This window comes from Chenopodium quinoa, unplaced genomic scaffold (genome assembly GCF_001683475.1).
Source record: "Chenopodium quinoa cultivar QQ74 unplaced genomic scaffold, ASM168347v1, whole genome shotgun sequence".
NCBI lineage: Eukaryota > Viridiplantae > Streptophyta > Magnoliopsida > Caryophyllales > Amaranthaceae > Chenopodium > Chenopodium quinoa.
The window spans coordinates 1,628,855-1,641,212 of NW_018744722.1; the positions used below are offsets into that span (position 1 = coordinate 1,628,855).

At 44.5% G+C, this 12,358-nt stretch overlaps 1 pseudogene; it reads left to right on the forward strand.

Annotated features, from left to right (window-relative positions):
• Window positions 1-1,084: 1,084 nt before the first annotated feature.
• Window positions 1,085-11,832, forward strand: LOC110703514 (annotated as a pseudogene).
• Window positions 11,833-12,358: the final 526 nt, after the last annotated feature.

Here is a 12,358-nt window from a genome sequence, read left to right on the forward strand (position 1 = left end):
GTTACAGGGGTTACCCAATTAGTATTATAGGGTTTACTCGATGAATGTTATATAGGTTACTTTGTTCTAAGCAGCCACATAGTGTGATCATCCACACACAAAACACGCTGATTGTGCATAAAAAAATATTAATTAGCAGCACATTCTTTATGCGACCACTCTGTATAGCTTGTAAAAAAAAAGGGGGTACGTAGTATCCCCAATTATACTAACAGAGTAACTCCTTAATACACTTAGTGAATAACCCTTAAATAACAAAGTATGTAGCACTTACAATACTTACAAACGAACCTTTTTATTTGTCAAATAAAAAAAAAAGTAATCCTTCTATTACTAAGTAACTCTTATAAGTCTATAACCCTAAAAGAGTAATCCCCATAAAACTAACCAGGTAACCACATGATGGTTGACCACACGGTGTGATCAATCACATATAAAAGTTAGTGATTTCAATAATGGTTAATTACATGGTGTGACCAAACTATATAAAAGTTAGCGAACTCAATTAGACGCCTCATTAGAAAAAACATAAATCAATAAACAATAATAAAAAAAAAATAAACAATTAAACGTTGCCTCGTTTAACAAGCAGCCGTATTAGAAAACAATAATTTATTCTTCAAAAACAAAAGAAAACAAATTTGTTGTTTAATATTATAAAATCTTTGTACCAAGACGTTATTGTACAAGGCGCACTCCAATCTTGATTTAACATCAATTTATGCAATTATGCATGTATTATCCTTTCCATTCTAGAATACTGATTTGTACAGTACTATCACATTATAATTGCACTATTATCATATTATTAATATTTGCAACATTAAAGTGAATGATTAGTTTTATATTTTCGAAGCAGTACTAGTTTAGAAAATTCTAACCAAATCATTATACTGAATTATTTAATTATCAACTTCATCCATGCAATTCTTCATATTGATTTTATTATTACTATATTTTAATTCATTAAAAAGATGTATCTAGCTTGAACTCATCATATCTTACGTCTAATGTGTTTGTTAGCAAGATTGTCCTATAAATAACGTACAGACTTCTCCATAATTTATACACATCTGCTAAAAAAAAGCCAAGTTAAAAAATAATAAGAGTAGAAAAAGAGAGAGATGAGCAACTTAAACACAAACATTGTTAACGAGGATGCTAATGAGCTCCTTCAAGGCCAAGCTCAAGTGTTCAATCACTTGTTTGGCTTCGTCCATTCGCTAGCGATAAAATCGGCCGTGGAGCTCCGAATGAGCTCCGAATATCATACACTCCCATGGCCAACCAATGAGCTTGTCACACCTAGCTTCGAAGCTAGAGTCTGCATCTCCTGATGTACCATGTCTTGCACGTCTCATGCAACTACTAGCATGGAACAACATCTACACCGTTGATTACAATCGAAAACCGACATCAAAAGATGAAGGAGAGGCTTTGTATGGTCTTACTCCTACATCTAGATGGCTTTTACATGATAATGAGTTGAGCCTTGCTCCTATGTTTCTCACCTTCACCCACCCGTCGATGATGGCCCCGTGGCAAGAGATAGGTCGTTCGATCAAGGAAGGTGGGACCGCTTTCGAGAAAGCCTATGGTGAAAGTATTTGGGAGAAGGGATCTAAGGATGATGAGTTCAATAAGCTTTTTAATACAGGAATGGCATCTGTTTCGGGGTTTTTTGATGTCCTGCGGGAGAGTTACAATTCCGAGACTGATATCCTTGCGCCTGTACCTGCAAAACAACGGAGACTCCTTGTGGTGGGAGCTCCGCCTCCAACGGTCAAGTTAGTACTTGTTTGAGGAGTAATAAATGCGGAAAGTAAAGGTGGGAGATCTGGTTCCTCTAGGGGAGGAGTGATCAATGTGTTTAGACTTCTCTAGGTGAGATGATTCTCCTGTTTATGGAGGCTAATGACATGTTTATATAGCCTCGAAGTACGTGCCCAATACTAGGTTTTCTGGGAAAACCAAGGACTGATTGGGCTTGCCTCGGGAATTGGGCCTGCGATGGCCGTTTTCCAGGTTGGCGAATAATGGGCCACATGATGTGACCTGATTAGTCCATGTTGGACCTCTTAGGGTGACAAGTGGCGGACGCTGATTGGCCCATGTGGTGGACACGTGGCAGGTCCGGATTGGTCCATTTGTCATGGGTAATTTTACCCTAAACATTTGCCCCTCGGAAGGAGTTATTTCTCTTTCCAGGAGGGATTGCTCCTTTCAAAAGTTAGACCCTCGAACTTTGATAGGTCGGCATATTATCTAGTTCTAATGGGAGATGGACTTGATTAACTTAGAAAATTTTGATACCTTGGGCGGTATGACATTTTCAAAGTTAATCAATCATAATAATGATTGCCGCCGAACTAGACAGATGCCGATTCTTTGCCCTACTATGCAGATAACCCCTAATCAGGTGGACTGTCAACTATTGCACAAGGGGTAAGCGTTTAGCATTATTCCCCACATACGAAGCCAAGATGTTTCGGGGTTTTCTGATGTCCTGCGGGAGAGTTACAATTCCGAGACTGGAACCGGACGCCTGTACCTGCAAAACAAACGGATGCTCCGGACGATTGGAGATCCGCCTCCGACGGTCAAGTTAGTACTTGATTAAGGAGTAATTAATGCGGAAATTAAAGTGATTGGGTCTCTCTAGGTGAGAGAGTTTAATGTGTGTAATCTGCGTAATCTCCTTTAATGAGGATTAAGGGAGGTATTTATAACCTCGGGAAACGTGCCAATCTAGGTTTAGGTTAACCTTGAGCTGATTGGGCTTCCCACGAAAGTTGGGCCTAGGTGACCGGTTATCCCAGGTGTCATGGGAAGGACACGTGTCGTGTCGTAATTGGTCCATAGTGGACGGATCATTGCTTGACACGTGGCAGGCTCCTATTGGCCCATGTGACGGACACATGGCGGAACCTGATTGGTCCACTTGTCAGATGGTGATTGGTGGAGAAAATTCCCCTAATCATTTGCCCCTCACAGGTGGCACGTGACTGGTCACATGTTACCTGTGACAGGTATCGCCCTGTAACAGGCGACGACCTGCTTCAGGTGTCACTCGGCGAGAGGCCGAGAGATTCTCCCGCCAAAATTTTGAATTCTGGAAGTGACCCTTCGCCTTCTCACTTCGCCTATATAAAGGAGTGTTGACTTCGGTCATTTTCACACTTGAAAACTTTGTGAGAGAACATTCGGACCCCTGAACTTGCTCTGACATTTTGGACCCTTTCTGCCTACCGCCTTCTCTGACAAGCCGACTGCAAAGGATTTTCAGAACTTCATCAATCGTCACTCGTTCAGGTAACCGTCGGTTCTCTTACTCTTAATTTTCTCTTTACTTTATTCTTTTTTGAAATGGCACCACGGAAGCACACGACACGACCTAGGTTAGTGATCAGCCGATCACCGGGGACGGCTGAATCTAGGACTAGGAGTGCCGCCTGCCCTTTTCTGGACCCATCTTTGCCCTTTATACAAAGTCCGACTGTATCTGCGTCTATGCAGAGCATGATGGCCAGAACAAAAAAGACTGCCAGGATCTCAAACTCAGACGACTCCTCCCACAGGGTGCCGATTAGTGAAACATCTGACCAGGCGCCAGATGTGGAAGTGAAACAAAGCGGCTTGAAAGCCGGCAGTTCTGAGGGAGGAGTCAAAGTGACCCCTTCCCATTTTACAGTTGACAATTCTACATTCTCTCCTGCTCCTTTTAAAGGAGAGGAGGCGGGCCCCTCCGGGAGAGGGGAGGAGTCGTCCTCTTCGGATTTGTCAGAGGACGATTCCGAGTCTAGCTCTTCTGGCCATGCTTCTCTGGACACAGAAGAGAAAAACAGTCGCCTGCAAGAGGCGAGGCTTTCTCACGCAGTTGAGAAGGGGGACGATTGGGCGGAGCCATCCGCCTCTCACCGAGAGCAAAATACCCCCTACTACTGCACGGTACCTCGGGGCCGGATCACAGCCATGCAAGAGAAAGTGGAGAGCTTTATCGCAAACCACACAATGGGCCCCGGCTTTTTAGTGTTCGTGCCGGATCCAGAAGACACAGTCGTCTGGCCGGCTGGTACCAGTTATGATGGCGCCTGCTTTGGCTGCTACGAGGCGGCCATCAAGGCTGGGCTGCGCTTCCCACTACATCCGGCTGTTCAGCGGATCTTGGATGGGTATGAGTTGGGGTTATGACAGTTAGCCCCGAACTCCTGGGTCAACGTACTCGGCTATGTGGCCGGGTGCGAACTGCACGGGGTGGAGCCGAACTTCGAGGCTTTCGCCCACATGAACTACCTCAGCCGGACCCCTAAGGCAGGCGGTACCGGCTGGTATCAATTGACGAGCCACAGGGGCTACCTCATGACGAGAGGTAAAGCAAACAAATGGAAGGACTGGCGGAGCACCTTCCTTATCATTGAGAGTTCAGACACAGAGCTGAACAAGCGCTTCAACAGGTGGAACAGGAATCCGTCCCTTCTTGCAGGCGGCCGTAGCATGCCGCCTGTTCCCCCCAAGGCTAAGAAAGAGATCCTAGATAAAGGACTCTTCAAAGTAGAGTCGAAGGTGAACTCTACTTCAGGGGTACGAGAGCAAGTACCCCTGCACTGCGTCCCGAGCTTCAAATGGCTCTACGACGAGTACTTTTTGGCTGCCTGTGGCCTCAGCAGTCGGTGCTCAAGAGGTAGCCGGCCTGTCGAATACTCTGTTGTTCCGTGCATTTCTTGTTATGACTTTTATTAACTTTGCTATTTGTTTTTGCAGCGGACGCCATGAGCAAAATTACCGCCTCCAAGACTGCGGCGGCCATGTTGCGGGCCTCCATCATGCAACAGTCTTCAACCGACTCCCCTAACAAGGGGGCACCCTTGGTGGGCTTCGAACCTTTCACCTTCTTTTTGGAGTTGTGTTTATGCATATACTGACTCTTTTCTTCTTTTTTAGACGGGCGCTCCAAGAGCTTCTTCTTCCCAACAGCCGGACCCCAAGGCCCGGAGGACGACTGTTGCGAGCTCTCCTGGTTCTGCCAGGAAACATGCGGCGGCTGAGAAACAGCCGACCACTTCTTCTAAAACTCCAGCTGGGCCACCTAGAAGTATGAAATTATCCTTGTAAATTTTAGACTTGCTCCCTTCTTTACTAGGTCTAATCCGTTTGTTTATGCTTGATGCAGCCGGCCCTCAGGAGCCTGACTTGGTCGAGGTGGCCAAGTCTATGATCAAGGCCGTTCCTCCAGCTGAAAGGGAGGCGGTCAGGGGTGTCGGCACCCTTGACCTAGACGGGATTGCAGGGGTCCTTGCTGAGGTATACTTAGCATATTTTTGAGTATTTGAATTCCAGGACGCCTGTTTTCTTTTTTGTTTGGAAACTGACGCCTGTTCCCCTTTTTACTTAAGCCCTGCTCCGAGTGAACGACCTTCGCAAGCCGCTTGACCGGAAGAACAAAGAGGTAAAGGCTGCAAAAGCTATGGCCGCCTCTGACTGTGATAAGGCAATGTTTCAAATTGCCCAAAATGAAGTTCTAACCATTGATATTCTTTATTATCAGGCGCAGGCTACCGTCACTATCCGGGCTCAGTTAGAGGCGGCCCAGAAGAGGAATAGCGAGCTGGAGGCGACCATCAACAACCTCAAGGCCGAGCTGAGACCTCTTCGCCAAAAGATGTCCTCATACGAAACCTTGGAGAAATCCTTGGCGAGCGTAAAGGTACGCCTGGTGACCCAGGAGAAGAGTCTTACTCAGGAGCTCTCGGAAAAGGCCGAGCAAGAAAAGAAAGAGCTGGTCCGGGAGATGATGGAAGACTCTGCTCAAATCCAGCGCATGACTTGGGGCTGCCTCTTCCCCAATGCCGACTTTGCCTCATTGGAAAAAACGTACCGCTAGTGTTCTGATAGATATAATCAAGAGATCCTGGCGGCTGCTGAGGAAGAGGCGTTGGAGGAGGAGGAGCAGCCGGTAGTGGCGCTTGTGCCGCTTGGGGGTAATGCATCAAAGAAGGATGCAGCTGAAGCCGAGTCCAGCAAGAAGAGTGCTGACCAGGCGGCAGCTGCTAATATTGAAGATCTGCCCCCTTCTTAAGCTTTATGTCTTCTTTCCACGGCCTGCGTGCCGTTTGTTTGTATTTACCCGGCCAGGGGGCCGGGGCTCTGAATATTTTGCCGGTCTTTAATGACCGGCTTCCTTTTAATGAATATTTTTGTTTTGCTTCAAATTTGTTTAAGTATTGAATTTTCTGATATCCAATTGTACACTATACCGACTGTTTTACATGGCCGATAGTTGCAGACAGGTACGGATAGTTAGTCACGCCGCCTATGCCCCTGGACAACTGGTTGTCTGTTTCCAGGCTAGACGATCAGTCGGCCATTTATCCAATCGGTATTCGAACCATTTTAAAGACTGGATCCCCTTTAGGCAGGCGGTCCTGTCATTTGTAAAATTAACCAAGTAGGAAAGTGGTTTGACCAAGTAAACATGATTGTTACCTAGTCGCCAAGTAACTGAGTAGTAGAGGTATCAAGCGGTTGGTCCCGGTTGTTCCCCTTTATTCGCCAATGTTTGTTGGCTTTTAACTCATAGGTTGTTAACCTAGCAGGAGTAGTGGTTGAGAGCCCCTGTTTGCTAAAAACAGGCGGACGACTCATACCTTTTAGGCTCCATACTAAGTTTGAGAGAGTGACTATGAGTTAACTTTGGTGTTACTCAGTCGCTGTCACTCCTGCTTGAGTAGTAAAGGTACCAGACGGCGGAGGCCGGCTGAACCTTTTGATTCGCCAATGTTTGTTGGCTATTAACTCAAGAGGTACCCCCTGCATTTATCCCAAGTAATACAGGCGGTCATCTGACTCAGATGTCAACTGCTACCACTGGTTTGGTTAGTGATAGAGTTATCCTTGTCTCAAAAACGGCTACGTGGTTGCCCTTGGCGACAGTCGTATAGGTGCCGTGTAATTAGTTTATAGAGCAATGTTCCACCCAAAAGGGAGCTGCTCTCTGCGACGAATTTCATCCGGAGGGATGCTGCCGGACGCCTGCTATGATGTTGGGACAAGTCGTATTAGTTTTGAAGATTGGATCAGTTGGCTTGGCGCCTGGACTGATCATTCGCTTGTGGAATTGGTTAGTTCTTGGTGAACGTAGGTGCTAAGTAAGAGGAGGGTAGCCGCCTGTTTAGGCACAGGGTCGGCCAGGCCCTAATCATTTTTAGCTAAGTATAAGGGGGGTGGCTGTGTGCTTTGGAACCAGTCGGCCCTCTTCTATGGAGAGTAGCCGACTATATATCTAGACGGCATGCCCCTATGGTGAGAGTAAAATATTCAATGGAGAGTAGCCGACTGTAAAGGTACAGGCGGCATGCCCCTCTGAAGATAGAGTAAAATACTCAATGGAGAGTAGCCAACTGTAAAGGTATAGACGGCATGCCCCTCTGAAGATAGAGTAAAATACTCAATGGAGAGTAGCCGACTGTAAATTTATAGGTGGCCTGCCCCTCTTAAGTAAGAATAAAAATTAAACATGGAGAGTAGCCGACTGTTTGTCAGTAGGCATGCCCCTCTTAAGTAAAAATGAAACTGAGTATGGAGAGTAGCCGACTGTTTGTTAGTAGGCGTGCCCCTCTTAGTACAAAATTGAATATTAAGTATGCAAACTTTTATTAAGTAGCCCTTGACTATTTATATCATTCAAAAGAAATATTTCTTAAGATTATCTGCATTCCAAGTTCGAGGCAAAGGTTGGCCGTCTGGTGTTTCCAGACGGTAGGTACCGTCCCTGACCTCTTCACAGATTCGGTAGGGTCCTTCCCAGTTGGGAGTTAGTTTGCCAGACTCATTAGCCCTTCCAACTGCTTCCATTTTTCTAAGTACAAAGTCCCCCACTTTGAGTGGACGCCTGTGTACTTTTTTGTTGTATGATCTAGTCATTCTCAGGCGGTAAATTTCATGGCGCAAGACAGCATTGCCCCTCCTTTCAGGAAGTGAGTCTAATGCCAGGCGCATGGCTTCCCAATTTGCCTCTTCGTCATATAGCATTACTCGAAGAGTCGGCTCGTAGTGTTCTATTGGAAGAACAGCTTCCGCACCATAAGTTAGGAGGAATGGAGTTTCTCCAGTCGCCCCTTTTTCAGTCGTCCTAATGGCCCAGAGAACATGTGGTAATTCATCCGCCCATAGGCCGCCTGCTCGTTCAATCTTTTTCTTGAGACCGTCTGAGATGATTTTATTAAAGGCTTCTACCTGGCCGTTTGCTTGTGGACGGCCGACAGATGCAAAGTAGTGTGCAATTCCTTGGTCACCCAACCAGCTTTTGAGAACAGGCGTCTCAAATTGGGGACCATTATCAAAAACCATAGACATGGGAACCCCGAACCGAGTGATGACATTTTTCCAAATGAATGAAATTCCATCCTTCGTCTTGATTCCCTTTACATCCTCCGGTTGTTTGCAGAACCCTTCATGGGGACCGGCTTCTCAATTGAGATCCGTCCCTTGATTTCCTTTAGGATAAATTGGCTATCCTTGTTAAACGCATACTTTGGGGAGTATGGTTTGAATTCTTTTTTCTTTTTCTGGGCCGGCTGTTTAGAGGAATCAGCCGCCCAGACCTCTTTTCTCTTCTCGTCTTTGTTTGACGACTGTTTCTGTCGTCCTTCTCTTTTGTCGGACCTTCTCCCGTCTGACTGTTTTACCGTACTACAAAGATCAGTCGCCTGTATATAAGCTTCCGCTTCAATTAAGGCCTCTTGAAGAGTCGCCACCCTCTTTCGGACCAAATCAAATTTGAAGGTCGACCCGTCTTTGAGACCTCTGAAAAAGTCAGCATAGGCTACTTCATCCGGTAACCCTTGAATCTGTATTCTCATCAGGTTAAACCGCCTGATGTAAGAACGAAGCCTCTCCTTCTCGCCCTGCTAAATTGTTCCTAAATCAAGGGTCGTCTTCTTCGCAGGGATGTTCATGGCGAAGTTGGAGGTGAATAAGTAAGCAAGCGTCTTGAAGTTATTTACACAACCAGTCGGCAGGTTGCCGAACCATTGTTGTGCGATTCCTTTGAGAGTCGCTGGGAAACACTTGCACCAAGTGGGATCATCCAACCCTTGAAGGTACATCAGGTTGGTGAATGCCATCAGATGGTCTTCTGGGTTAGCAGTGCCGTCATAGGCGCCTACTAATACATTTTTCACTTTGACCGGCTGAGCGGCTTCAGTAATTTCCTTGGAGAAGGCCGACGGCTGTTCACCAAGTCTAAGCAACCGTAGCTGCCAGTCCATAGGTTGGACATTTTTTGTTGCATGTCCACCAAACGGAGGTGGCTGTAAAAAATACTGTTGTTGCGGTACAAACGGTAAGTTTGGTACCGCCTGGTCGCTATGAAAGCCGGACTGACGGGAGGTGCCGCCTGACTGACTCTCATGATACGACTGAGTATGCCTCATCGAGGTATTTCGCAGACTGTCTTGGAAGTTTGAAGTAGAGGCCGACTCTGACAATCGGTCACTCTTCTTCTGCTCTAGCAGTAGCCGAGCGTCTGTGTATGTTTTCCTCGACCCGTCCGCCTGAATATGACGAACATGTTTCCTATTTCCTGGAGTAGGAAAACGGTATTTTGTGAAATCAAGGGCAGGTGGCTCCCACTTCCTAGATTTAGGATGAGGGGTCGCCTCTCGCCCTTGAACTGGCTTCCTCTTCCGTGAAGTGGAGGGTTTCTTAGCCGACTGCTCCTTGTCCAGAGCAGGCGACTTCTTGTTGATCAACTCTTGAATTTCTCCCTTGAAGTCCCTCATGAAGGTCATGAGTTCGTTCCTTGTGATGGGAGCAGACCCATCAGTCGGCTGCTGCCGAACAGGCGGTGCGCCTGCTGGCTCGCTTCCAGTTTGAAGATGTTCCCGTTCCCTCCTTTCGGTACGACGGGTACGTCGGTCCCTTAGGGTCCCGTCTGAAGCTGTGTGAGCTTCAACTTCAAATTCATTCTCAGTATCGTGGTCCGACTGAACTAGAGGGTCGTCCAAGGGACGTCTCTCTTCAGGAGCCGGTACAAACGTGGATGCCATCTCAGAAGTACTCTCCCCACAGACGGCGCCAAAATGTTTCGGGGTTTTTTGATGTCCTGCGGGAGAGTTACAATTCCGGGACTGGTATCCTTGCGCCTGTACCTGCAAAATAACGGAGACTCCTTGTGGTGGGAGCTCCGCCTCCAACGGTCAAGTTAGTACTTGTTTGAGGAGTAATAAATGCGGAAAGTAAAGGTGGGAGATCTGGTTCCTCTAGGGGAGGAGTGATCAATGTGTTTAGACTTCTCTAGGTGAGATGATTCTCCTGTTTATGGAGGCTAATGACATGTTTATATAGCCTCGAAGTACGTGCCCAATACTAGGTTTTCTAGGAAAACCAAGGACTGATTGGGCTTGCCTCGGGAATTGGGCCTGCGATGGCCGTTTTCCAGGTTGGCGAATAATGGGCCACATGATGTGACCTGATTAGTCCATGTTGGACCTCTTAGGGTGACAAGTGGCGGACGCTGATTGGCCCATGTGGTGGACACGTGGCAGGTCCGGATTGGTCCATTTGTCATGGGTAATTTTACCCTAAACAACATCCGTTACTAAGACTATATTGGATGCTATTTTAAGTGGGTATAAGGAAGGGTTTAGTAAACTTGAAGGAACCCTAGTTGATGTTGGTGGTGGTATTGGGAAAGCTATGGCAAAGATTGTCGAGGCTCACCCACATATTAAAGGAATCAATTTTGATCAGCCTCATGTTGTTGAGACCGCCCCTCGATTTCAAGGTATCACCCATGTTGGTGGTGACATGTTCAAGGAGATCCCTTCGGCCGACACCGTCTTTATCAAGGTACACTCTTAAAACTCATTGTGATTCCACTAGCCTATATTAGTCGCAACTCCTAGTTTGTTGAAGCATAGCTATGAATGTCCCTTATCGATAACAGAGGAAAGGGAAACACACTTTATAAAGCTATTTTGATAAATTTTGACTATTTACCATTTAGTTTCTAGTTAATTCTTTAGATAGAAAAAGCGAATGAACTTTCTCTTTTAAAAAAGAGTGTGACCTAGACTCGTATTTAACAACTTATAAGTTATAACTTAATAAATATGGAAGTCAGTCCTAAGCCTTCCAATCATTTGTATTTTAGTTCGAGTGATACTGTACGGTTATTTCATTAAAATATTGTATAACTTATTTCTTTCTTAATTGATGCAGTCCGTTTTGCATGATTGGGGAGATGATGATTGCATCAAGATTTTGAAGAACTGCCAAAAGGCCGTATCCAAAAACAAAGGAAAGGTGATTATAGTAGACATAGTTCTAAATCCGGAAGGTAGAGGCCTTTTTGATGAAACAAAGTTAGGTTGTGATTTATTGATGATGGCACTTTGTGTTGGTGGCAAAGAGAGGACGCAACATGAGTGGAACAAACTTTTAAAGAAAGCTGGCTTTGCTCATTACAACATCATCACAATTCCTGCGTTTGTTTCAATTATTGAGGCATTTCCTACAGAAAATTAATTAATTAATTATTGATGCCATGCCATCTTTTCATAAATTATCATTAATGTTCTCTTGTGTTACTCTAACCCTAACCCTACCCCTCTCATTTAGGGATGGGGTGGGGTTGAGTGTCGAATTGAATTAATATGTACAGAGTACTATGTATTAGATAAGCATTGTTGTGTGTTGATGTATGTAACTACATAATGTTACATGAAATATAAGATTTCTTTTTTAATTCGGATTTGTTGTAACCATGAAAAGCAAGTGTATGTTATAATTGATTATTAAAATAATATTGAAGAACCTTTGCAATATAAAATTCTTTTTTATTTTATTTTACTTTTATCAAAAGCACAAAAAAAAAAAAAATTACTAGTAATCTTTTTTTATTAGGTTTTCATCAGTGGTCAACTATTAAATTTTATTTCTCTATTATTTACATGCTAAAAATATTTCTGTTAAAGTTTTGGGATCATTTCTGATCTTACTTAATAAACCGAATTGCACTTGGATTTGGCAAAAATAATAACATAGATGTTCGTCTTATATGTTAGGAAAAATTGTCAAAAATAATACAAACTTTGAGCGATCCACTAAAAACAAGTCAAACTTTTAATTATTTCTAAATAATACAAACTTTAAGGAATATCTGCTTTAAACAAGATATTTTACCTACAACTTATTTAACCGGTTATTTTTTTTTTATATCTTATAAAGTTGTTCAATAGTTTTAAAAAAATAATACAATGTCACGTGTTCCATATAACCTATTCATGAGGTAACTAATAGGTTTTAATTTGTTTAAAGCGGATAACCCTTAAAGTTTGTATTATTCAAAAATAATTAA